The sequence below is a fragment of the Pristiophorus japonicus genome, unplaced genomic scaffold, assembly GCF_044704955.1.
Source record: "Pristiophorus japonicus isolate sPriJap1 unplaced genomic scaffold, sPriJap1.hap1 HAP1_SCAFFOLD_640, whole genome shotgun sequence".
Classification (NCBI taxonomy): domain Eukaryota; kingdom Metazoa; phylum Chordata; class Chondrichthyes; family Pristiophoridae; genus Pristiophorus; species Pristiophorus japonicus.
The window spans coordinates 211,383-235,243 of NW_027254552.1; the positions used below are offsets into that span (position 1 = coordinate 211,383).

Sequence of the window (23,861 nt, forward strand, 5' to 3'; positions counted from 1 at the left end):
GATGTCTCCGCAAGATCCTGCAAATCCCCTGGGAGGACAGACGCACCAACGTTAGCGTCCTCGACCAGGCCAACATCCCCAGCATTGAGGCACTGACCACACTCGACCAGCTCCGCTGGGCAGGTCACATTTTCTGCATGTCAGACACGGGACTCCCAAAGCAAGCACTCTACGCAGAGCTCCGTCACGGCAAACGAGCCAAAGGTGGGCAGAGGAAACGTTACAAGGACACCCTCAAAGCCTCCCTGATAAAGTGCAACAACCCCACTGACAGCTGGGAGACCCTGGCCAAAGACCACCCTAAGTGGAGGAAGTGCATCTGGGAGAGCACTGAGCTCTTTGAATCTCAGCGACACGAGCATGAAGAGGTCAGACGCAGGCAGCGGAAGGAGCATGTGATAAATCAGTGCCACCCACCCCTTCCTCCGACAAATATCTGTCCCACCTGTGACAGGGTCTGTGGCTCTCGTATTGCACTGTTCAACAACTAAAGAAGTCATATTTTAGGAGTGGAAGCAAGTCTTCCTCGATTCAGAGGGACTGCCTATGAAAAAAGTGGGATTGGCAGGACAACAACAACAACTTGTGTTTATATAGCGCCTTTAGTGCAGTAAAAGGTCCCCAGGCGCTTCACAGGAGGGTCACAGATTGTTTTATCTATTCCGAGGTGGATCTGCGATTGTCACCAAACTAATCTGCCTCCCACAATATCTACAGAATCCCGGGAATACCCACAACTTCCCCGAGAATGGTTTTCATCATCAGCAGCGCTCCCTGGAACCAGGATGACTTGCTTCCACATGGGCTTGCAGATGTTTCAATGAAGGAGCCGATATTCCAGTCCTGAATTCCAATTGAAGGGTGGAAGATGCCTGTGCCTGGATTGTTTTAATGTGTGGTGACCGTCTCACACCAGCCACCACACGGGATTGACAGAGCTCGGCTTTTATCCAGTGGCAAGGGTTAACCACGATGGCTGGAGACCTGCTCTGCTTCAAGGACCTAGTGCGCACACATCGCAGTGTGGGCAGGTCCGTGCTGCCCCTAGGCTCTCGGCTCTTCTGGGCCCGAACCCTCATTCACAGCACCTCCGCCACGATCTCTCACCATTTCTCCGCCACGATCTCTCACCGTTCCTCCGCCATGATCTCTCACCGCTCCTCCGCCACGATCTCTCACCGTTCCTCCGCCACGATCTCTCACCATTGCTCCACCACGATCTCTCACTGCTCCTCCACCACGATCTCTCACCGTTCCTCCGCCACGATCTCTCACCGTTCCTCCGCCACGATCTCTCACCGTTCCTCCGCCACGATCTCTCACCGCACCTCCGCCACGATCTCTCACCGTTCCTCCGCCACGATCTCTCACCGCACCTCCGCCATGATCTCTCACCGTTCCTCCGCCATGATCTCTCACCGCTCCTCCGCCACGATCTCTCACCGCACCTCCGCCACGATCTCTCACCGTTCCTCCGCCACGATCTCTCACCGCACCTCCGCCACGATCTCTCACCGTTCCTCCGCCACAAAAACATGCGCCACACCTCCGCCACGATCTCTCACCGTTCCTCCGCCACGATCTCTCACCGCACCTCCGCCACGATCTCTCACCATTCCTCCGCCACGATCTCTCACCGCACCTCCGCCATGATCTCTCACCGTTCCTCCGCCATGATCTCTCACCGCTCCTCCGCCACGATCTCTCACCGCACCTCCGCCACGATCTCTCACCGTTCCTCCGCCACGATCTCTCACCACTCCTCCGCCATGATCTCTCACCGCACCTCCGCCACGATCTCTCACCGTTCCTCCGCCACGATCTCTCACCGCTCATCCGCCCCGACCTTCCCGCTCCTCCGCTGTACCTGGACCCCGCCGATGTTCCTGCCCACGCTCCAAACTGTGACCTGGGTTTTGATGATGTCATCCAGTCGCCCACCTCGAAGCCGTCGCACACTTGTAGCAGCTCACTCTGGAAGCTGCAGTGGTATGCTCTTTTATCCTCCCGACCTGCGGTGGCTTTTTTTCCTTCAAAAATATACTTTATTCATATAAAATTTTCACAATACATTGGAAAATAGTTCAGTACCTTGCGGTCAGCAATTCCATACAATTCGTTTGGATGCTGACAGCAGTTCCATACGATGCACTAGCGTGCATTTCATTTCAAGGTACAGTTTAGTACAATCCGTAAATCACGTTACATGTAGTACTGTGCAAATAAGGGTATTACATGGAGCAGATAATAACAGGTTTACATTACATTCCGGGATACATTTCAATACCGATCACGAATCACGTTACATGTAGCACTATGCAGATGAAAGCAGTACACGGAACGGATGAGAATATGTCCTCTCACAGGTCGGGGTGACCCACGATATTCCAGGACCCACGCTGCTCTTTTATCCTCCCGACCTGCGGTGGTGTCCTCTCAGAGGTCGGGGTGGCCCACGATGAATGAATGCCCCGGGAATAAGTTGCCCTGATGTTGACGCTCAGATTGTAATTATTTCTGTGGTGCCCAACTTTAATATTCTCCTGAAAGTCCCACTGCAATCCAGTTCCAGTTCCATTGAGGGTGCAAAAGAAAAGATAGCCAGCCGTGGCTAACTAAGTAAATAAAGGACGGTATCCAATTAAAAACAAAGGCATACAAAGTTGCCCAAACTAGTGGAAGGACAGAAGATTGGGAAGCTTTTAAAAGCCAGCAAAGAATGACTAAAAAAATCATTAAGAAAGGGAAGATAGACTATGAAAGTAAACTAGCACAAAATATAAAAACAGATAGCAAGAGTTTCTCTCAGTATATAAAAAGGAAAAGAGTGGCTAAAGTAAATGTTGGTCCCTTAGAGGACGAGAACGGGAATTAGTGATGGGGTACATGGAGATGGCAGAAACTGTGAACAAATATTTTGTTTCAGTCTTTACGGTAGAGGACACAAACAATATTCCAACAGTGGATAGTCAAGGGGCTATGGGGGGGGAGGAACTGATCACAATCACTAAGAAGTAAGGTAATGGGTCTAAAGGCAGATAGATCCCCTGGACCTGATGACTTGCATCCTAGCCTCTTAAGAGAAGTAACAGCAAGGATAGTGGATGCATTGGTTATAATTTACCAAAATTCCCTGGATTCTGGGAGGCCTCAGCAGATTGGAAAACCGCAAATGTAACGCCCCTATTTAAAAAAGGAGGCAGACAAAAAGCAGGAAACTAGACCAGTTAGCCTAACATATGTGGTTGGGAAAATGTTGGAGTCCATTATTAAAGAAGCAGTAGCAGGACATTTGGAAAAGCATAATTTGGTCAGGCAGAGTCAGCATGGATTTATGAAGGGGAAGTCATGTTTGACAAATTTGCTGGAATTCTTTGAGGATGTAACGAACAGGGTGGATAAAGGGGAACCAGTGGATTTGGTGTATTTGGACTTCCAGAAGGCATTTGACAAGGTGCCACATAAAAGGTTACTGCGCAAGATAAAAGTTCACGTGGTTGGGGGCAATATATTAGCATGGATAGAGGATTGGCTAACAGAGAGTCGGGATAAATGGTTCATTCTCGGGTTGGCAATCAGTAACTAGTGGGGTGCCGCTGGGACCCCAACTATTTACAATCTATATTAACAACTTGGAAGAAAGGACCGAGTGTAACGTAGCCAAGTTTGCTGACAATGCAAAGATGGGATAAAAAGCAATGTGTGATGAGGACACAAAATACCTGCAAAACGACATAGACCCGCTAAGTGAGTGGGCAAAAATTTGGCAGATGCAGTATAATGTTGGAAAGTGTGAGGTCATGCACTTTGGCAAAAAAAAATCAAAGAGCAAGTTATTATTTAAATGGAGAATAATTGCAAAGTGCTGCAGTACAGCAGGACCTGGGGGTAGTTGTGCATGAAACACAAAGGTTAGTATTCAGGTACAGCAAGTGATCAGGAAGGCCAATGGTATCTTGGTCTTTATTGCAAAGGGGATGGAGTATAAAAGCAGGGAAGTCTTGCTACAGTTTTACTGGGTATTGGTGAGGCCACACCTGGGATATTGCCTTGGTTTCCATATTTACAAAAGGATATAATTTCTTTGCAGGACAGTTCAGAGAAGGTTCACTAGGTTGATTCCAGAGATGAGGTTGTTGACTTACGAGGAAAGGTTGAGTAGAATGGGCCTATCCTCATTGGAATTCAGAGGAATGAGACGTGATTTATCGAAACGTATAAGATTATGAGGGGACTTGACAAGGTGGATGCAGAGAGGATGTTTCCACTGATAGGGGAGACTAGAACTTGGGGGCATAATCTTAGAATAAGGGGCCACCCAGTTAAAACTGAGATGAGGAGAAATTTCTTCTTGCAGGATTGTAAATCTGTGGAATTCGCTGCCTCAGAGAACTGTGGAAGCTGGGACATTGAATAAATTTAAGACAGCGGAGACAGTTTCTTAACCGATAAGGGATTAAGGGGTTATGGGGAGCGGGCAGGAAAGTGGACCTGAGTCTATAATCAGATCAGCCATGATTGTATTAAATGGTGGAGCAGGCTCCAGGACCGTACGGCCTACTCCTGCTCCTATTTCTTGTGTTCTTATGTAAAAGGCCGATGATAATCAACCCTTGATGAATCGACTGACTCTGGCAGATATGGATGTGATCTTTGGGTTTGAGCTTCCCGTGTGCTAATCTTCTCTTCTAATACCTGTAAAAGGAGTTTACAAAAGTCATCACTGTAAGTCCAGGATAGAACTTCAGAACATTCTCTCCTTCTTGTCCCGTGGGCCATGCAGCGCCGATACACCTGGGTAATCTGGGCCTATCACTGATCGTAAAACCCGCAGCTCCCGCCCCGCTGGACACACACGTGACAACCAATGGCCCAATGGTTTTCCTCGTGCCCTCCCCGCCCCTGGTGCCAGGTTCAATACACGGCCATCCTGTGGAGTCGGTGCCCTCCCCACCAGGCTACATGACGTCACAGAGACTGCGTTGCCAGGTTACTGATGTCACACAGCTTGCGTTGCTGGGGTTCTGACGTCACACACCCCTTGCTAGATTACAGATGTCACACAGCTCGCGCTCCGGATTGGTGACGTCACTGGCGCTGAGCGAGCGGCGGCGCGGGTTCGAATCGCAGACACGTGACCCGGAGCGAGCCCGCCTCCGACTGTGGGAGTGGGCGGGGTAAATGGCAGATACAGGGCCGCGATTGGTGGGCCGCCTGTCAATCAGGTAAATCAACCAATTGCAGGGGCGGACAACGCCTCCCTGAGCGCGCTGTGCCGCGCCACTGCGCATGTCCAGGATCCCCGGAGGTCGGCCGTTGGTGAAGGTAAACAAGATGGTGGAAAGTGAGCGGCAACGGGGAGGAGAGGGGGCCGAGGGAGAGTGTCTCGGGGGGAGAGGGGACCGAGGGAGAGTGTCCCGGGGGGAGAGGGGACCGAGGGAGAGTGTCCCGGGGGGAGAGGGGGCCGAGGGAGAGTGTCCCGGGGGGAGAGGGGGCTGAGGGAGAGTGTCCCGGGGGGAGAGGGGGCCGAGGGAGAGTGTCCCGGGGGGGAGAGGACACGCGCACACAGACTGACAGAGGCTCACCCCCAGAATGACTGGGGAGGGAGGAGACAGATGTGTGGGTGGGGGGAAAGCTGAGGGACTCTGAAATCGTTCCCCTCCTCCTCCTCGCCCCCTCCCCTCGGCTCTTCATCACGGTCCCAGGGGCCCAGTGAGATCAGACAGTGTGTAACCCGGGGGCCCAGTGAGATCAGACAGTGTGTAACCCGGGGGCCCAGTGAGATCAGGCAGTGTGTAACCCGGGGCCCAGTGAGATCAGACTGTGTGTAACCCGGGGCCCAGTGAGATAAGACTGTGTGTAACCCGGGGTCCCAGTGAGATCAGACAGTGTGTAACCCGGGGGCCCAGTGAGATCAGACAGTGTGTAACCCGGGGCCCAGTGAGATCAGACAGCGTGTAACCCGGGGGCCCAGTGAGATCAGACAGTGTGTAACCCGGGGCCCAGTGAGATCAGACTGTGTGTAACCCGGGGTCCCAGTGAGATCAGACAGTGTGTAACCCGGGGTCCCAGTGAGATCAGACAGTGGGTAACCCGGGGGCCCAGTGAGATCAGACAGTGTGTAACCCGGGGGCCCAGTGAGATCAGACAGTGTTTAACCCGGGTGCCCAGTGAGATCAGACAGTTTGTAACCCGGGGAGAATTCTGGTGATTTTCTGTAAGTCCAGACGGGCGGGAGAGATCTGAGGAAAAGGATAAAATCAAACAGAAATACTGGACATATGCTTTTCTGAAACTTTTGGAAAAACACTTTACACCAGATTCCACTTCACAACATTAATCTTCTAATTTTCTGCCCTGTGATAATTAGATCTCCTGGTGAATGGCGGAGTGATTGAGAAAGTTCCACAACTGGAAGGAAACAGGGATTGTGGACTGAGGAATAACAGCAGGTGAACCAGCACAGGATTGTGAGAGCGCCAACCAGTGAGCTCTTCTGATTGAAAGTGCTTCAATAGATCGACTGGGGAGAAAGGTAAGAGAAAGTGCCATTTACTCAGATACACACTGGTCCTGTAGACAGTACACACAGGTTACAAGGTAAGACAGGAAATGAGACCGGGAGAGACTAACCACCGAGCACAATTAACCAGCATGAGGCCGTGCAATGGGATGTGAAGTGAGATCAGTTTCTGTCTCTAAACACAGTCACAGTGAATCTTGTGTGTGTTTTAGAGTAAAGGGCTTTGATCTAAGAGGTGACTCCAGTTTGAGGCACAGCCCAGCAGATGGACCGGTCTCTACATTAGATGCGGCTGAACTCACACCGACACCATCAGATCTCAATGTTCAAATATTTCCCATCTGGTGAGCGAGCCAATGGAAAGATTGAACCGGAAGTACATCGTCAATTCACTGATCACGGTGCACAGACCGATCTGAAAGACCAGCACGGCCTATCACCCACAGAATCAATTATTCATTCATGAACATTTATAGAAACATAGAAACATAGAAAATAGGTGCAGGAGTAGGCCATTCGGCCCTTCTAGCCTGCACCGCCATTCAATGAGTTCATGGCTGAACATTCAACTTCAGTACGCCATTCCTGCTTTCTTGCCATACCCCTTGATCCCCCTAGTAGTAAGGACCTCATCTAACTCCTTTTTGAATATATTTAGTGAATTGGCCTCAACAACTTTCTGTGGTAGAGAATTCCACAGGTTCACCACTCTCTGGGTGAAGAAGTTCCTCCGCATCTCGGTCCTAAATGGCTTACCCCTTATCCTTAGACTGTGACCTCTGGTTCTGGACTTCCCCAACATTGGGAACATTCTTCCTGCATCTAACCTGTCTAACCCCGTCAGAATTTTAAATGTTTCTATGAGGTCCCCTCTCATTCTTCTGAACTCCAGTGAATACAAGCCCAGTTGATCCAGTCTTTCTTGATAGGTCAGTCCCGCCATCCCGGGAATCAGTCTGGTGAACCTTCGCTGCACTCCCTCAATAGCAAGAATGTCCTTCCTCAGGTTAGGAGACCAAAACTGTACACAATACTCCAGGTGTGGCCTCACCAATGCCCTGTACAACTGTAGCAACACCTCCCTGCCCCTGTACTCAAATCCCCTTGCTATGAAGGCCAACATGCCATTTGCTTTCTTAACCGCCTGCTGCACCTGCATGCCAACCTTCAATGACTGATGTACCATGACACCCAGGTCTCTTTGCACCTCCCCTTTTCCTAATCTGTCACCATTCAGATAATAGTCTGTCTCTCTGTTTTTATCACCAAAGTGGATAACCTCACATTTATCCACATTATACTTCATCTGCCATGCATTTGCCCACTCACCTAAACTATCCAAGTCGCTCTGCAGCCTCACAGCATCCTCCTCACAGCTCACACTGCCACCCAACTTAGTGTCATCGGCAAATTTGGAGATACTACATTTAATCCCCTCATCTAAATCATTAATGTAGAATTATAAGAAAATATATTGATAACTACTTATATTGATAACTACTAATATTGAAGCATTGATCACTAGAGATGTGTAGTATTCTAATGTACTGAAACACAGATATGGAGAGTTGCAATTTATTGATTGGCGTTGTACTTGACCCCGAGATGAGCTTCCGAACCCATATTCCCTCAGTCACCAAGTCCGCTTACTTCCACCTCCATAACATCGCCGGTCTTTGCCCCTTCCTCAGCTCATCTGCTCAAACCCACATCCATGTCTCTGATCGTCCTCACAACTCACACTCTCCGTAAACTTAAGCTTAAACTGAGGGGGCTTAGTTTTAAGGTGGTTGATGGGGATTTGAGGGGGGGGGGGGCTTTTTTACCCAGAGGGTTGTGGGGATCTGGAACTCATTGCCTGGAAGAGTGGTGGACACAGAAACCCTCACCACTTTTAAGTGATGGTTGGATGGGCACAAAGTGCAGTAACCTGCAGGGTTACGGACCTAGAGCTGGTAATTGGGAATAGACCAGATCACCTCTTGTTGGCCGGTGCAGATATAATGGTAAGTGCTGCAGGGAATTGAATATGGCCAGGGTGATCTGGACTAGTTTCGATCGCCTGGATGGGTAGGAGAGGAATTTTCCCAGATTTTTTTTTCCCTAAATTGGCCTGGGTTTTTGCCTCTCCCAGGACTTCACATGGCTCTGGTTGGGGTGGAGTGTGGAATTTCTCGGTGCAAGGGGTGTCGCAGTTCTGTGAGGCGGACTGGTTGGGCTGGGTGCTATTTACCTTTCCGCCATTGTTCATAGGTTTACATAGAAACATAGAAAATAGGTGCAAGAGTAGGCCATTCGGCCCTTTGAGCCTGCACCGCTATTGAATGAGTTCATGGCTGAACATGCAACTTCAGTACCCCATTCCTGCGTTCTCACCATACCCCTTGATCCCCCAAGTAGTAAGGACGACATCTAACTTCTTTTTGAATATATTTAGTGAATTGACCTCAACAACTTTCTGTGGTAGAGAATTCCACAGGTTCACAACTCTCGGTGAAGAAGTTTCTCCTCATCTCGGTCCTAAATGGCTTACCCCTTAACCTTGGACTGTGACCCCTGGTTTGGACTTCCCCAACATTGAGAACATTCTTCCTGCATCTAACCTGTCTAAACCCGTCAGAATTTTAAACGTTTCTATGAGATCCCCTCTCATTCTTCTGAACTCCAGTGAATACAAGCCCAGTTGATCCAGTCTTTCTTGATATGTCAGTCCCGCCATCCCGGGAATCAGTCGAGTGAACCATCGCTGCACTCCCTCAATAGCAAGAATGTCCTTCCTCCAGTTAGGAGACCAAAACTTTACACAATACACCAGGTGTGGCCTCACCCAGGCCCTGTACAACTGTAGTAACACCTCCCTGCCCCTGTACTCAAATCCCTCGCTATGAAGGCCAACATGCCATTTGCTTTCTTAACCGCCTGCTGTACCTGCATGCCAACCTTCAATGACTGATGTACCATGAAACCCAGGTCTCGTTGCACCTCCCCTTTTCCTCATCTGTCACCATTCAGATAATAATCTGTGTCTCTGTTTTTACCACCAAAGTGGATAACCTCACATTTATCCACATTATGCTTCATCTGCCATGCATTTGTCCACTCACCTAACCTATCCAAGTCACTCTGCAGCCTCATAGCATCCTCCTCGCAGCTCACACTGCCACCCAACTTAGTGTCATCTGCAAATTTGGAGATACTACATTTAATCCCCTCGTCTAAATCATTAATGTACAATGTAAACAGCTGGGGCCCCAGCACAGAACCTTGCGGCACCCCACTAGTCACTGCCTGCCATTCTGAAAAGTAGCCATTTACTCCTACTCTTTGCTTCCTGTCTGCCAACCAGTTCTCAATCCACGTCAGCACACTACCCCCAATCCCATGTGCTTTAACTTTGCACATTAATCTCTTGTGTGGGACCTTGTCGAAAGCCTTCTGAAAGTCCAAATACACCACATCAACTGATTCTCCCTTGTCCACTCGACTAGAAACATCCTCAAAAAATTTCAGAAGATTTGTCAAGTATAATTTCCCTTTCACAAATCCATGCTGACTTGGACCTATCATGTCACCTCTTTCCAAATGCGCTGCTATGACATCCTTAACAATTGATTCCATCATTTTACCCACTACTGATGTCAGGCTGACCGGTCTATAATTCCCTGTTTTCTCTCTCCTTTTTTAAAAAGTGGGGTTACATTGGCTACCCGCCGCTCCATAGGAACTGATCCAGAATCTATGGAATGTTGGAAAATTACTGTCAATGCATCCGCTAATTCCAAGGCCACCTCCTTAAGTACTCTGGGATGCAGTCCATCAAGCCCTGGGGATTTATCGGCCTTCAATCCCATCAATTTCCCCAACACAATTTCCTGACTAAGAAGGATGTCCCTCAGTTCCTCCTTCTCACAAGACCCTCTGACCCCTTTTATATCCGGAAGGTTGTTTGTGTCCTCCTTCGTGAATACTGAACCAATTGGTCTGCCATTTCTTTGTTCCCCGTTATGACTTCCCCTGATTCTGACTGCAGGGGACCTACGTTTGTTTTTGCTAACCTTTTTCTCTTTACATATCTATAGAAGCTTTTGCAGTCCGTCTTAATGTTCCCTGCAAGCTTCCTCTCGTACTCTCTTTTCCCTGCCCTAATCAAACCCTTTGTCCTCCTCTGCTGAGTTCTAAATTTCTCCAGTCCCTGGGTTCGCTGCTATTTCTGGCCAATGTGTATGCCACTTCCTTGGCTTTAATACTATCCCTGATTTCCCTTGATAGCCACGGTTGAGCCACCTTCCCTATTTTATTTTTACACCAGACAGGGATGTACAATTGTTGTAGTTCATCCATGCGGTCTCTAAATGTCTGCCATTGCCCATCCACTGTCAACCCCTTAAGTATCATTCGTCAATCTATCCTAGCCAATTCACGCCTCATACCTTCAAAGTTACCCCTCTTTAAGTTCTGGACCATGGTCTCTGAATTAACTGTTTCATTCTCCCTCCGAATGTAGAATTCCACCATATTATGGTCACTCTTCCCCAAGGGGCCTCGCACAACGAGATTGCTAATTAATCCTCACTCATTACACAACATCCAGTCTAAGATGGCCTCCCCCCACCCTGCCGAGTTGATTCCTCGAAGTATTGGTCTGGAAAACCATCCCTTATGCACGCCAGGAAATCCTCCTCCACTATATTGCTTCCAGTTTGGTTAGGCCAATCTATATGCATATTTTTATGTAACCTTCAGGGCTGCTGACCGAGGGCCGTGCAGCTCTTTGTTGGCCGGCTCGGACACGATGGTCCGAAATGGCCTCTTCTGCGCTGTAAATTTCTATGTTTCTTCAACACTCCTGCCCGTATCCTTACTCAAGAACACAAGAAGTAGCAGCAGGAGTTGGCCATACGGCACTCCCATCTGCTTCGCCATTCAGTAAGATGTCTCTTCGATGGAGAATTTTAAAGATTCACAACTCTGAGTGAAGAAATAGCTCCTCCTCATAGTCTTAAATGACCGATCTCTTATCCTAATACTAGGACCCCTAACTCACGACTATCCAGCCCTTGTCAATTCCTCTAAGAATTTTATATGTTTAAATGATATCACCTTCCGTTCTTCTAAACTCCAGAGAATATAGGCCTATTCTACTCAATCTGTCTCAGCCCTCTCATCCCAACTTGTACCAATTTCCGTTCATCCATCACCCCTGTGCTCGCTGAACTACATTGGCTCCTGGTCCATCAATGCCTCGCTTTCAAAATTCTCATCCTTGTTTTGAAATCCGTCCAGGACCTTGCCCCTCCCTATTGCTGTAACCTCCTCCAGCGCGACAACCCTCAGATCTTTGCATTCCTCCAATTCTGGCCTCTTGAGCAGCTCCAATTTTCATTCCACCATTCAGCTGCCGAGGCCATAAGCTCTGGAATTCCTCCCAAAACCTCTCCACCTTTAAAATGCTCCTTAATACCTACCCTTTGAACAAGCTTTCAGTCACCTGTGCTCATATTTCCTTGCGTGACTGGGTGTCAAATTTTGTTTGCTAACAGCCCTGTGAAGTGTCTTGGGACATTTTACTACGTTTAAGGCGCAATATAAATGCAATTTGTTGCTGATAACTGAAGATATTTTGAATTGTAATATAACGAGACTACAAGCATGGGGAATTGAAATAGATTGATAACTGCAGAGGAAGAGGTTTGTTATGTATTGCTAATAGCGTGAATTCTTTTAACGTGAGGTGGCCCTTGACATTAGCTACCACACAGGCTTGGCAGAGTACAATCTTGGTCCAATGGCAAGGAGATTCAAGATGACTGGAGACCAGGCTCTGCTGCATGTTTCCTCTGGCACTGATTCTCACTGGAATACAGTTTCCTCTGGCACTGACTCTCACTGGGATACAGTTTCCTTTGGCACTGACTCTCACTGGGGTAGTTTCCTCTGGCACTGACTGTCACTGGGGTAGTTTCCTCTGGCACTGACTCTCACTGGGGTACAGTTTCCTCTGACACTGACTCTCACTGGGGTACAGCTTCCTCTGACACAGATTTGCTGTGTACCTAATTTGTGCTGTCCCTGCCCTGAAAGTGCATGATGGGACAGTTTAACCTGAAACTGATCAGGAGCTGTGGATGGAAAGTTTTCATTGCAGTGGCAGATCGTACTGCTGCTGAATTTTAATTGATAAGCTGCTCAGCACGATCGGGACGGACACCGAAGTTTGCCCTGCGGCAGAGTAGAGGGAACTTTACTCTCTATCTAACCCATACGCCACCTTGTCTGTGGGAATTTAGTGGCATTTTGAAAGCAATTGCTCGGGTACATCAAGAGAAATTTATTCTGCTGCTTGGGGTGTTTAGGACGAGGGGACATAACCTTAAAATCCGAGTCAGGCCATTCAGGAGCGATGTTAGGAAACACTTCTTCACTCAATGGATGTTTGAAGTGTGGAACCCCACAATAAGCAATTGATGCTCACCCATTGAATAATTCTGGGCCGGTTGTGATGTCTGCCCAATGCCCGTTGCTTGTTCCCTTGGATTGGATCATTATTTATTCCCTTTGGTTTGTTTTCAGTTTCACTGCTGGACCCACCACTTAAAGCACTTTGTCTGATCTGCCTCTGGGAATTAGCAGACTCCTCCCTCATCTCCCACACTGCACCAGCTCTCCTCCTCTTCCACCCCCCCCCCCCTTGGTTGTGTTCCACACTTTGGGCCTTGGACCTTCACCGGGGATTCTCAGTATGAACAGGGGGATGTGTGTTGAGACAGGATGTCCCAGCTCTCCTCCTTTAAAGGGACATGGAGAGGACCCACTGGGCTGAATGGCCTTGCTTTGACATCACTGCAGTGCCTAGCAACCAACCTCCCTGAGCCCTGCTCATTATGGGCTGGCAGTGTCTGATGGGACAGTGTAGAGGGAGAAAGATTTAGATTTATTTGGCGCCTTTCATGACCACCGGAGCCCTCAAAGCGCTTTACAGCCAATGAAGTACTTTTGGATTGTAGTCACTGTTGTAGTAAGGGAGCTTTACTCTGTATCTAACCCGTGCTGTACCTGCCCTGGGAGTGTTTGATGGGACAGTGTAGAGGGAGGTTTACGCTGTAGCTCACCTGTGCTGTACCTGCCCTGGGAGTGTTTGATGGGACAGTATATAGAGAGTTTTACTCTGTATCTAACCCGTGCTGTACCTGCCCTGGGAGTGTTTGATGGGACAGTTTAGAGGGAGCTTTACTCTGTATCTAACCCGTGTTGTACATGTCCCGGGACTGTTTGATGGGATAGTATAGAGAGGGTTTTACTCTGTATCTAACCCTGTGCTGTACCTGCCCTGGAAGTTTTTGACGGGATAATGTAAAGGGAGCTTTGCGCTGTATCTAACCCATGTTGTACCTGATCTGGCAGAGTTTGATGGGACAGTGTGGTGGGAGCTTTTCTCTGAATCTAACCCATACTGTACCTGCCCTGGGAGTGTTTGATGGGATAATGTAGACGGAGATTTACTGTGTACCAAACCTGTGCTAACCCAGCAAGTTGTGAAGAGGACGCCAATAATCTACAAAGGGATATATATAGGCTGAGTGAGTAGGCTAAACTTTGGCAGATGGAGTATAATGTGGGAAAATGTGAGCTTGTCCACTTTGGTAGGAGAAATAAAAAAGCAAATTATTATTTAAATGGGGAGCGAATACAAAATGTCGTGTACAGATGGATCTGGGGGTCCTTGTACATGAAACACAAAAATTTAGCATGCAGTTACTGCAATTAATTAGGAAGGCAAATGGAATGCTGGCCTTTATTGCAAGAGGGATGGAGTATAAAAGTAGGGAAGCCCTGCTGCAACTGTATATAGCATTGGTAAGACCATACCTAGAGTACTATGTACAGTTTTGGTCTGCTTGTTTTAGGAAGGATATACTTGCAATGGAGGCAGTTCAGAGAAGGTACACGAGGTTGATTACTAAGATGAAAGGTTGAGCAGGTTGGGCCTATACTCCTTGGAGTTTAGAAGACTTAGAGGTGATCTCATTGAAACGTATACAATTTTGAGGGGGCTTGACAGGATAAATGCAGAGAGCATGTTTCCCTTCGTGGGGGAATCTAGAACTAGGTGGCATAGTTTCAGGATAAGGGGTCGCTCATTTAAAACGGAAATGAGGAGGAATTTCTCCAGGAGGGACGTGAATGTTTGGAATTTTGTACCTCCGAGAGCTGTGGGGGCTGGGTCATTGAATGTATTTAAAGTGGGGATAGACAGATTTTTGAAAGATAAGGGAGTCAAGGTTTATGGGGAGCGGGCAGGGAAGTGGAGTTGAGGCCTGGATCCGATCAGCCATGATCTTATTGAATGGCGGAGCAGCCTCGGGAGGCCAAATGGCCTACTCCTGCCCCTATTTCTTGTGTTCTATACCTGCCCTTGGAGCTTTTGATGGGACAGTGTCAAGGGAGCTTTACTCTCTGCCTAATCCGTGCTGTACCTGCCCTGGGAGTGTCTGATGGGACAATATAGAGGGAGGTTTACTCTGTTTCTGACCCGTGCTGTACCTGTTCTGGGAGTGTTTGATGGGCAGTGTAGAAGGAGCTTTACTCTGTATCCAATTTTGCTGTACCTGCCCTGGGAGTGTCTGATGGGACAATGCAGAGGAAGCTTTACTCTGTATCTGACCTGTACTGTACCTGCCCTGGGAGAGTTTGATGGGATAATGTAGATGGAGATTTACTGTGTATCTAACCTGTGCTAACCTAGCAAGTTATGAGGGGGACGCAAGGAATCTACAAAGGGATATAGAGAGTCTAAGTGAGTGGGCAAAACTTTGGCAGATGGAATATAATGCGGGAAAATGTGAGGTTATCCACTTTGGTCAGAGAATAATAAAGCAAATTATTATTTAAATTGTGAGATTACAAAATGCGGTGGTACAGTGGGATCTGGGGGACCTTGTACATTAAACACAAAGTTTGCATGCAGTTACTGCAATTAATCTGGAAGCAATGGAATGTTGGCTTTATTGCAGGGGGAATGGAGTATAAAAGTGGGGAAGTCCTGCTGCAACTGTACAGGGTGTTGGTAAGACCACACCTGGAGTACTGCGTACAGTTTTGGTCTCCTTATTACAGGAAGGATATACTTGCACTGGAGGCAGTTCAGAGAAGGTTCCCGAGGTTGATTACTGAGATGAAGGGATTTTCATAATGAGAAAGGTTGAGCAGATTGGGCCTGAACTCATTGGAGTTTAGAATACTTATTGAAAAGTATAAGATTCTGAGGGGGCTTGACAGGGTAGATACAAAGAGGATGTTTCCCTTCGTGGGGGAATCTAGAACTAGGGGGCATAGTTTCAGAATAAGGGGTCGCCCATTTAAAACGGAAATGAGGAGGAATTTCTTTTCTGAGGGTTGTGAATCTCTGGAATTCTCTCCCTCAGAGAGCTGTGGGGGCTGGGTCATTGAATGTATTTAAGGTGGAGATAGACAAATGTTTGAACGATAAAGGAGTCAGTGATTATGGGGAGTGGGCAGTGAACTGGAGTTGAGGCCTGGATCTGATCAGACATGATCTTGTTGAATGGCGGAGCAGCCTCGAGGAGCCAAATGGTCTACTCCTGCTTCTATTTCTTATGTTCCATACCTGCCCTTGGAGTGTTTGATGGGACAGTGTAGCAGGAGATTTGCCCTGTATCGAACCCGCGCTGTACCTGCCCCGAGAGTTTTTGACAGGACAGTGTAGGCGGAGGTTTACTCTGTATCTAACCTGTGCTGCACCTGCCCTAGGAGTGTTTCGTTAGACAGTTTACAGAAGAACATAAGAAACAGGAGTAGGCTATATGGCCCCTCGAGCCTGCTCTGCCACACAATAAGATCATGGACTCAGCTCCACTTTCCCGCCCGCTCCCCATAACCCCTTATCCCCTTATCGTTTAAGAAACTGTCTATTTCTGTCTTGAATTTATTCAATGACCCAGCTTCTACAGCTTTCAGAGGCAACGAATTCCACAGATTTACAACCCTCTGAGAGAAGAAATTTCTCCTCATCTCTGTTTTAAATGGGCGGCCCCTTATTCTAAAATCATGCCCTCTAGTTCTAGTCTCCCCCATCAGTGGAAACATCCTCTCTGCATTCACCTTGTCGAGCCCCCTCATAATGTTATGCGTTTCGATAAGATCACCTCTCATTCTTCTGAACTCCAATGAGTAGAGGCCCAACCTACTCAACCTTTCCTCATAAGTCAACCCCCTCAGCTCCGGAATCAACCTTGTGAACCTTCTCTGAATTGCCTCCAAACCAAGTATATCCTTTCGTAAATATAGAAACCAAAACTGCACACAGTATTCCAGGTGTGTCCTTACCAAAACCTTGTATAGCTGTAGCAAGACTTCCCTGTTGTTATACTCCATCCCCTTTGCAATAAAGGCCAAGATACCATTCGCCTTCCTGATCACTTGCTGTACCTGCCTACTATACTTTTGTGTTTCGTGCACATGTACGCCCAGGTCCCGCTGCACTGTGGCACTTTGCAATCCTTCTCCATTTAAATAATAACTTGCTGTTTTATTTTTCCTTCCAAAGTGGATAACCGCACATTTTCCCACATTGTACTCCATCTGCCGAATTTTTGCCCACTCACCTAGCCTCTATGTCCTTCTGCAGATTTTTTGTGTCCCGGTCACACATTGCTTTTCCTCCCATCTTTGTATTGTCAGCAACCTTGGCTATGTTACACTCAGTCCCTTCTTCCAAGTCGTTAATATAGATTGTAAATAGTTGGGGTCCCAGCACTGATCCCTGCGGCACCCCACTAGTTACTGCTTGCTAACCAGAGAATGAACCATTTATCTCGACTCTCTGTTAGTTAGCCATCCTCTATCCATGCTAATATATTACACCCAACCCCGTGAACTTTTATCTTGTGCAGTAACCTTTTATGTAGCACCTTGTCAACTTATCTATTTTGTTACAAATGCTACGTGCATTTAGACACAGTGCCTTTAAGTTTGTTTTTTTACCTTTAAATCCTGCTTATTTCCTATCTCCTTCAAACTCACTTTCTTTATTTTTGCTTTCTAATTCCAGCTTTACTCCTCTCCCTACTGAATCTATTTTCAGGTTCCCATCCCCCTGCCAAGCTAGTTTAAACCCTTCCTAACAGCACGAGCAAACCCACCCGCGAGGATATTGGTCCCTGCTATGTTGAGGTGCAACCCGTCTCCCCTCAAAGCAGTCCCAATGCCTCAGGAAACTAAAGCCCTCCCACCTGCACCATCTCTCCAGCCATCTGCTCGATCCTCCTATTTCTGTACTCACTAGCTCGTGGCACCGGGAGTAATCCAGAGATTACTACCTTTTGAGGTCCTGCTTTTTAATCTCTCTCCTAGCTCCCTAAACTCTGCCTGCAGGACCTCATCCCTCTTCCTACCCATGTCATTGGTACCAATGTGGACCACGACCTCTGACTGTTCAACTCTCCCCCCAGAGTGTAGAGAGAGCTTTACTCTCCACATAACCTGTGGTGTACCTGTCTTGTGAGTGATTGATGGGATACTTCAGAGGGAGCTTTGCTCTGTATCTAACCCATGCTCTACCTGCCCTGTGAGCTTTGATGGGTTGGTGTAGGGGAAGCTTTCCTCTATATCTAACCCATATTCTACCTGCCTTAGTTGTGTCTGATGGGACAGTGTAGAGGGCGGTTTACCCTGTATCTAATCCGTGCTGTACCTGTTCTGGGAGTGTTTCAGGAGACAGTTAGAGGGAGCTTTAATCGGTACCTAACCCATGTTGTGCCTGCTCTGTGAGTGTTTGATGGATAATGTAGACGGAGATTTACTTTGTATCTAACCTGTGCTAAATTAGCAAGTTGTGAGGAGGACGCAAAGAATCTGCAAAGGGATATAGAGAGGCTCAGTGAGTGGGCAAAACTTTGGCAGATGGAGTATAATGTGGGAAAATGTGTGGTTATCCACTTTGGTAGGAAAAATAAAACAGCAAGTTATTATTTAAATGGGAAGAGATTACAAAATGCGACAGTACAGAGGGATCTGGGGGTCCTTGTACATTAAACACAAAAAGTTAGCATGCAGTTACAGCAATTAATTAGGAACGCAAATGGAATGTTATCCTTTATTGCAAGGGGGATGGAGTATAAAAGTGAGAAAGTCCTTCTGCAATTGTACAGGGCGTTGGTGAGACCACACCTGGAGTACTGCGTATAGTTTTGGTCTCCTTATTTAAGGAGGGTAAACTTGCACTGGAAGCAATTCAGAGAAGGTTCCCGAGGTTGATTACTGAGATAAAGGTGTTGTCATAAGAAGAAAGGTAAAGCAGGTGGGGCCTATACTCATTGGAGTTTAGAAGACTTAGAGGTGATCTTATTGAAACGTATAAGATACTGAGGGGTTTGACAGGGTAGCTACAGAGAGGATGTTTCCCCTCGTGGGGTAATCTAGAATTAGGGGGCATAGTTTCAGAATAAGGGGTCACTCATTTAAAACTGAAATGAGGAGGAACTTCTTAACTGAAGGACGTGAATCTTTGGGATTCTCTACCTCCGAGAGCTGTGGAGGCTGGGTCATTGAATATATTTAAGATGGGGATAGAGAGATTTTTGAATGATTAGGGAGTCGAGGGTTATGGGGAGCGGGCAGGGAAGTGGAGTTGAGGCCAGGGTCAGATCAGCCATGATCTTATTGAATGGCAGAGCAGGCTCGAGGGGCCAAATGGCTTACTCCTGCTCCTATTTCTTATGTTTATACCTGCCTTGGGAGTGTTTAATGGAACAGTGCAAAGGAAGCTTTCCTCTATCTAATCCAGGCTGTACCTGCCCTGAGAGTGTTTGATGGAACTGTGTAGAAGGAGATTTACTCTCGATCTAACCAGTACTGTACCTGTCCTGGGAGAGTCTGATGTGACAGTGTCGAGGGAGGTTTACTCTACCTAATCCGTGTTGTACCTGCCCTGGTGGGAGAGTGTAGACGGGGCTTTCCTCTGTATCTGACCTGTGCTATACCTGCCCTGAGAGTGTTTGATCAGGGTGTGTAGAAGGAGCCTTGCTCTTATCTATCCTATGCTATGCCTGCCCTATGTGTGTTTGATGGGACAGTGTAGAGGGAGCTTTACTCTGTATCTAACCCGTGCTGTACCTGCCCTGGCATTGTTTGATAGGGGAGTATAGATGGAGCTTTACCCTCTGCCGAACCCATGCTATACCTGCCCTTGGAGTGTTTGTTGGCCGGTGTAGAAGAATCTTTTCTCTGTATCTAACCCGTACTGTACCTCCCCTGGGAGTGTTTGATGGGACGGGATCGAGGGAGCTTTACTCTGTATCTAACCCGTGCTGTGTGGGCCCTTGGAGTTTTTGATGGGACAGTGAAGTGGGACCATTACTGTGTATTAAGACCCAAGATTGCAAGCCATCAGGTCCAGGGGACTTTTCCATCTTGAGTCCCATTATTTTACTGAGCCCTATTTTTGTGATAGTGATTGCTTTAAGTTTCTCCCTCACTATAGCCCCTTGATTATCTATTATTGGGATGTTTTTAGTGTCTTCTACCGTGAAACCTGATACAGATTATTTGTTCAAAGTCTCTGCCATTTCCCTGTTCCCCATTATTAATTCCCCAGTCTCATTCTCTAAAGGACCAATGTTTACTTTAGCTACCCTATCCTTTTTACTTACCTGTAGAAGCTCATACTATCTTTTTTATATTACTTGCTAGTTTACTCTCATAATCTATCTTCCCTCTATTATTTCTTTAGTCATTTGCTGTTTTTTTTAAAAAATTGCCAATGCTCCGGCCTCCCACTGATCTTGGCCACTTTGTATGACATTGTTTTCAAATTGATACCATCCTTTACTTCCTTCGTTAGCCACGGATGGTTCTCCCTTCGCTTAAAGTCTTTCCTTCTCACTGAAATATATTTTTGTTGAGCTATGAAATATCTCCTTTATTGTCTGTCACTGCTTCTCAACTGTCTTACACTTTAATCTATTTTCCCAGTTGACTTAAGCCAACGTTTTTTTTTATACGTTCCCGGGATGTAGGCGTCGCTGGCAAGGCCAGCATTTATTGCCCATACCTAATTGCCCTTGAGAAGATGGTGGTAAGCCACCTTCATAAACTGCTGCAGTCCGTGTGGTGATGGTAGTGCCACAGTGCTGTTAGGGAGGGAGTTCCAGGAATTTGACCTCGCGACGATGAAGGAATGGCGATATGCTTTCAAGTCAGGATGGTGTATGACTTGGAGGGGAACGTGGAGGTGGTGGTGTTCCCATGCGCTTGCTGCCCTTGTCCTTCTCGATGTTAGAGGTCGCGGGTTTGGGAGGTGCTGCCGAAGAAGCATTGGTGAGTTGCTGCAGTGCATCTTGTAGATGGTACACACTGCAGCCACGGTACGCCGGTGGTGGAGGGAGTGAATGTTTAAGGTGGTGGATGAGGTGCCAATCAAGCGGGCTGCTTTGTCCTGGATTGTGTCGAGCTTCTTGAGTGTTGGAGCTGCACTCATCCAGGCAAGTGGAGAGTATTCCATCACACTCCTGGCTTGTGCCTTGTAGATGATGAAAAGGCTTTGGGGAGTCAGGAGATGACACACTCGCCGCAGAATACCCAGCCTCTGACCTGCTCTTGTTGCCACAGTATTTATTTGGCAGGTCCAGTTAAGTTTCTGGTCAATGGTGACCCCCAGGATGTTGATGGTAGGGGATTCGGCGATGGTAATGCCATTGAATGTTAAGGGACGGTGGTTAGACTCTCACTTGTTGGAGATAGTCATTGTCAGGCACTCGTGTGGCGCGAATGTTACTTGCCACTTATCAGCCCAAGTCTGAATGTTGTCCAGGTCTTGCTGCAAGCGGGCATGGACTGCTCCATTATCTGAAGAGTTTCGAATGGAACTGAATATTGTGCAGTCATCAGCGAACATCCCCAGTTCTGCTTTCATACCTTTGTAGTCGCCTTTATTTAGAATCAGGACACTGGTTTGAGGTCTGCCTTTCTCGCTCTCCAACTGAATTTGAAATTCAACCATGTTATGGTCACTTTTTCCTAGAGGATCCTTTACTATGAGATAATTTATTAATCTTGTCTCATTACACAGTACCAGATCTAAGATAGCCTGCTCCCTGATTGGTTTCTTCAACTTACTGTTCAAGGAAACCATCCCGGATACACTCTTATAAACTCTTCCTCAAGTCTACCTTGGCCAATTTGATTTGTCTAATCAATATGAAGATTAAAGTCGCCCATGATTATTGCCGTACCTTTCTTACAAGCCTCCATTATTTCTTGATCTATACACCGTCCAACAGTGTAGCTACTGTTAGGGGGCCTATGGACTACGCCCACCAGTGACTTCTTCTCCTTATTTCTTATCTCCAGTCAAACTGATTCTACATCTTGATCTTCTGAGCCAATATCATTTCTCACTACTGCACTGATCTCATCTTTTATTAACAGAGCTACCTCACCTTTTCCTTTCTGTCTATTCTTCTGAATTGTTTAATACCCCTGAATATTCAGTTCCCAGCCTTGGTCACCTTGCAACCACGCTTCTCTAATGGCTATCAGATCATACCCATTTGTATCTATTTGTGCCGTCAACTCATCTATCTTGTTACGAATATTATGTGCATACAGATAAAGAGCTTTTAATTTTGTTTTTTTACCATTTTTACCTGCTTTGACCCTACTTTCTGTTACACTCTTATTTTATACATTCTGTCCCTTCCTGTCACAGTCTGGTTATCATTTCCCCCACCGCTACCCTGCTCTATTGCCTTCTCCATGCTCTTTGCCTTTTTAAATTTCTGCTCACCTGAACCCTCCCCCCACCCCCAGTACTGATGCCAGTGCCCCATGAACCGAAACCCATTTCTCCCATACCAGTCTTTGAGCCACACAGGCAACACAGCCTTCAGGACTCACGCTCTTGGCTACAGAGAACAGTATCTATCCCCCTAACTGTACTCTTTCCTACCACTACAACATTTATTTTTAGTCCCCCCCACTTGAATGGCCTGCTGTATCACGGCACTGTGGTCAGTTTGCTCATCCTCCCTGCAGCCCCTGCCCTCGTCCAAACAAGGAACAAGAATCTCGTACCTGTTGGACAATTGCAAGGGCTTTGGCTCCTCCACCACTACCTCCTGGGTCATAAGAACATAAGAATTAGGGACAGGAGTAGGCCATCTAGCCCCTCGAGCCTGCTCCGCCATTCAATAAGATCATGACTGATCTGCCCGTGGACTCCGCTCCACTTACCCGCCCGCTCCCCGTAACCCTTAATTCCCTTATTGGTTAAAAATCTATCAATCTGTGACTTGAATACATTCAATGAGCTAGCCTCAACTGCTTCCTTGGGCAGAGAATTCCACAGATTCACAACCCTCTGGGAGAAGAAATTCCTTCTCAACTCGGTTTTAAATTGGCTCCCCCGTATTTTGAGGCTGTGCCCCCTAGTTCTAGCCTCCCCTACCAGTGGAAACAACCTCTCTGCCTCTATCTTGTCTATCCCTTTCATGATTTTAAATGTTTTTATAAGATCACCCCTCATCCTTCTGAACTCCAATGAGTAAAGACCCAGTCTACTCAATCTATCATCATAAGGTAACCCCCTCATCTCTGGAATCAGCCTAGTGAATCATCTCTGTACCCCCTCCAAAGCCAGTATATCCTTCCTTAAGTAAGGTGACCAAAACTGCACGCAGTACTCCAGGTGCGGCCTCACCAATACCCTGTACAGTTGCAGCAGGACCTCCCTGCTTTTGCACTCCATCCCTCTCGCAATGAAGGCCAACATTCCATTCGCCTTCCTGATTACCTGCTGCACCTGCAAACTAACCTTTTGGGATTCATGCACAAGGACCCCCAGGTCCCTCTGCATCTCAGCATGTTATAATTTCTCCCCATTCAAATAATATTCCATTTGACTTTTTTTTCCCCAAGGTGGATGACCTCACACTTTCCGACATTGTATTCCATCTGCCAAACCTTCGCCTATTCGCTTAACCTATCCACATCTCTTTGCAGCCTCTCTGTGTCCTCTACACAACCCGCTTTCCCACTAATCTTAGTGTCATATGCAAATTTTGTTACACTACACTCTGTCCCCTCTTCCAGGTCATCTATGTATATTGTAAGCAGTTGTGGTCCCAGCACTGATCCCTGTGGCACACCACTAACCACCGATTTCCAACCCGAAAAGGACCCATTTATCTGTTCGCCAGCCAATTCTCGATCCATTCTAATACATTTCCTCTGACTCCGCGTACCTCTATCTTCTGCAGTAACCTTTTGTGTGGCACCTTATCGAATGCCATTTGGAAATCTAAATACACCATATCCATTGGTA

At 47.3% G+C, this 23,861-nt stretch overlaps 1 protein-coding gene across 10 annotated transcripts in view; it reads left to right on the forward strand.

The window, feature by feature from the left end:
- Window positions 1-5,248: 5,248 nt before the first annotated feature.
- Window positions 5,249-23,861, forward strand: part of LOC139255829 (zinc finger protein 239-like) — a 35,149-nt gene continuing 16,536 nt past the window's right edge. For 8 of the 10 annotated variants that reach the window (XR_011592128.1, XR_011592130.1, XR_011592133.1 and 5 more), the window contains exons 1-2: window positions 5,318-5,344; window positions 6,371-6,535. The gene's annotated coding sequence lies outside the window, so the exon portion shown is untranslated. Of the gene's footprint in view, window positions 5,345-6,017; window positions 6,218-6,370; window positions 6,536-23,861 lie in introns of those variants that run through there. The other 2 variants (XM_070874014.1, XM_070874015.1) reach the window with 2 other exon arrangements.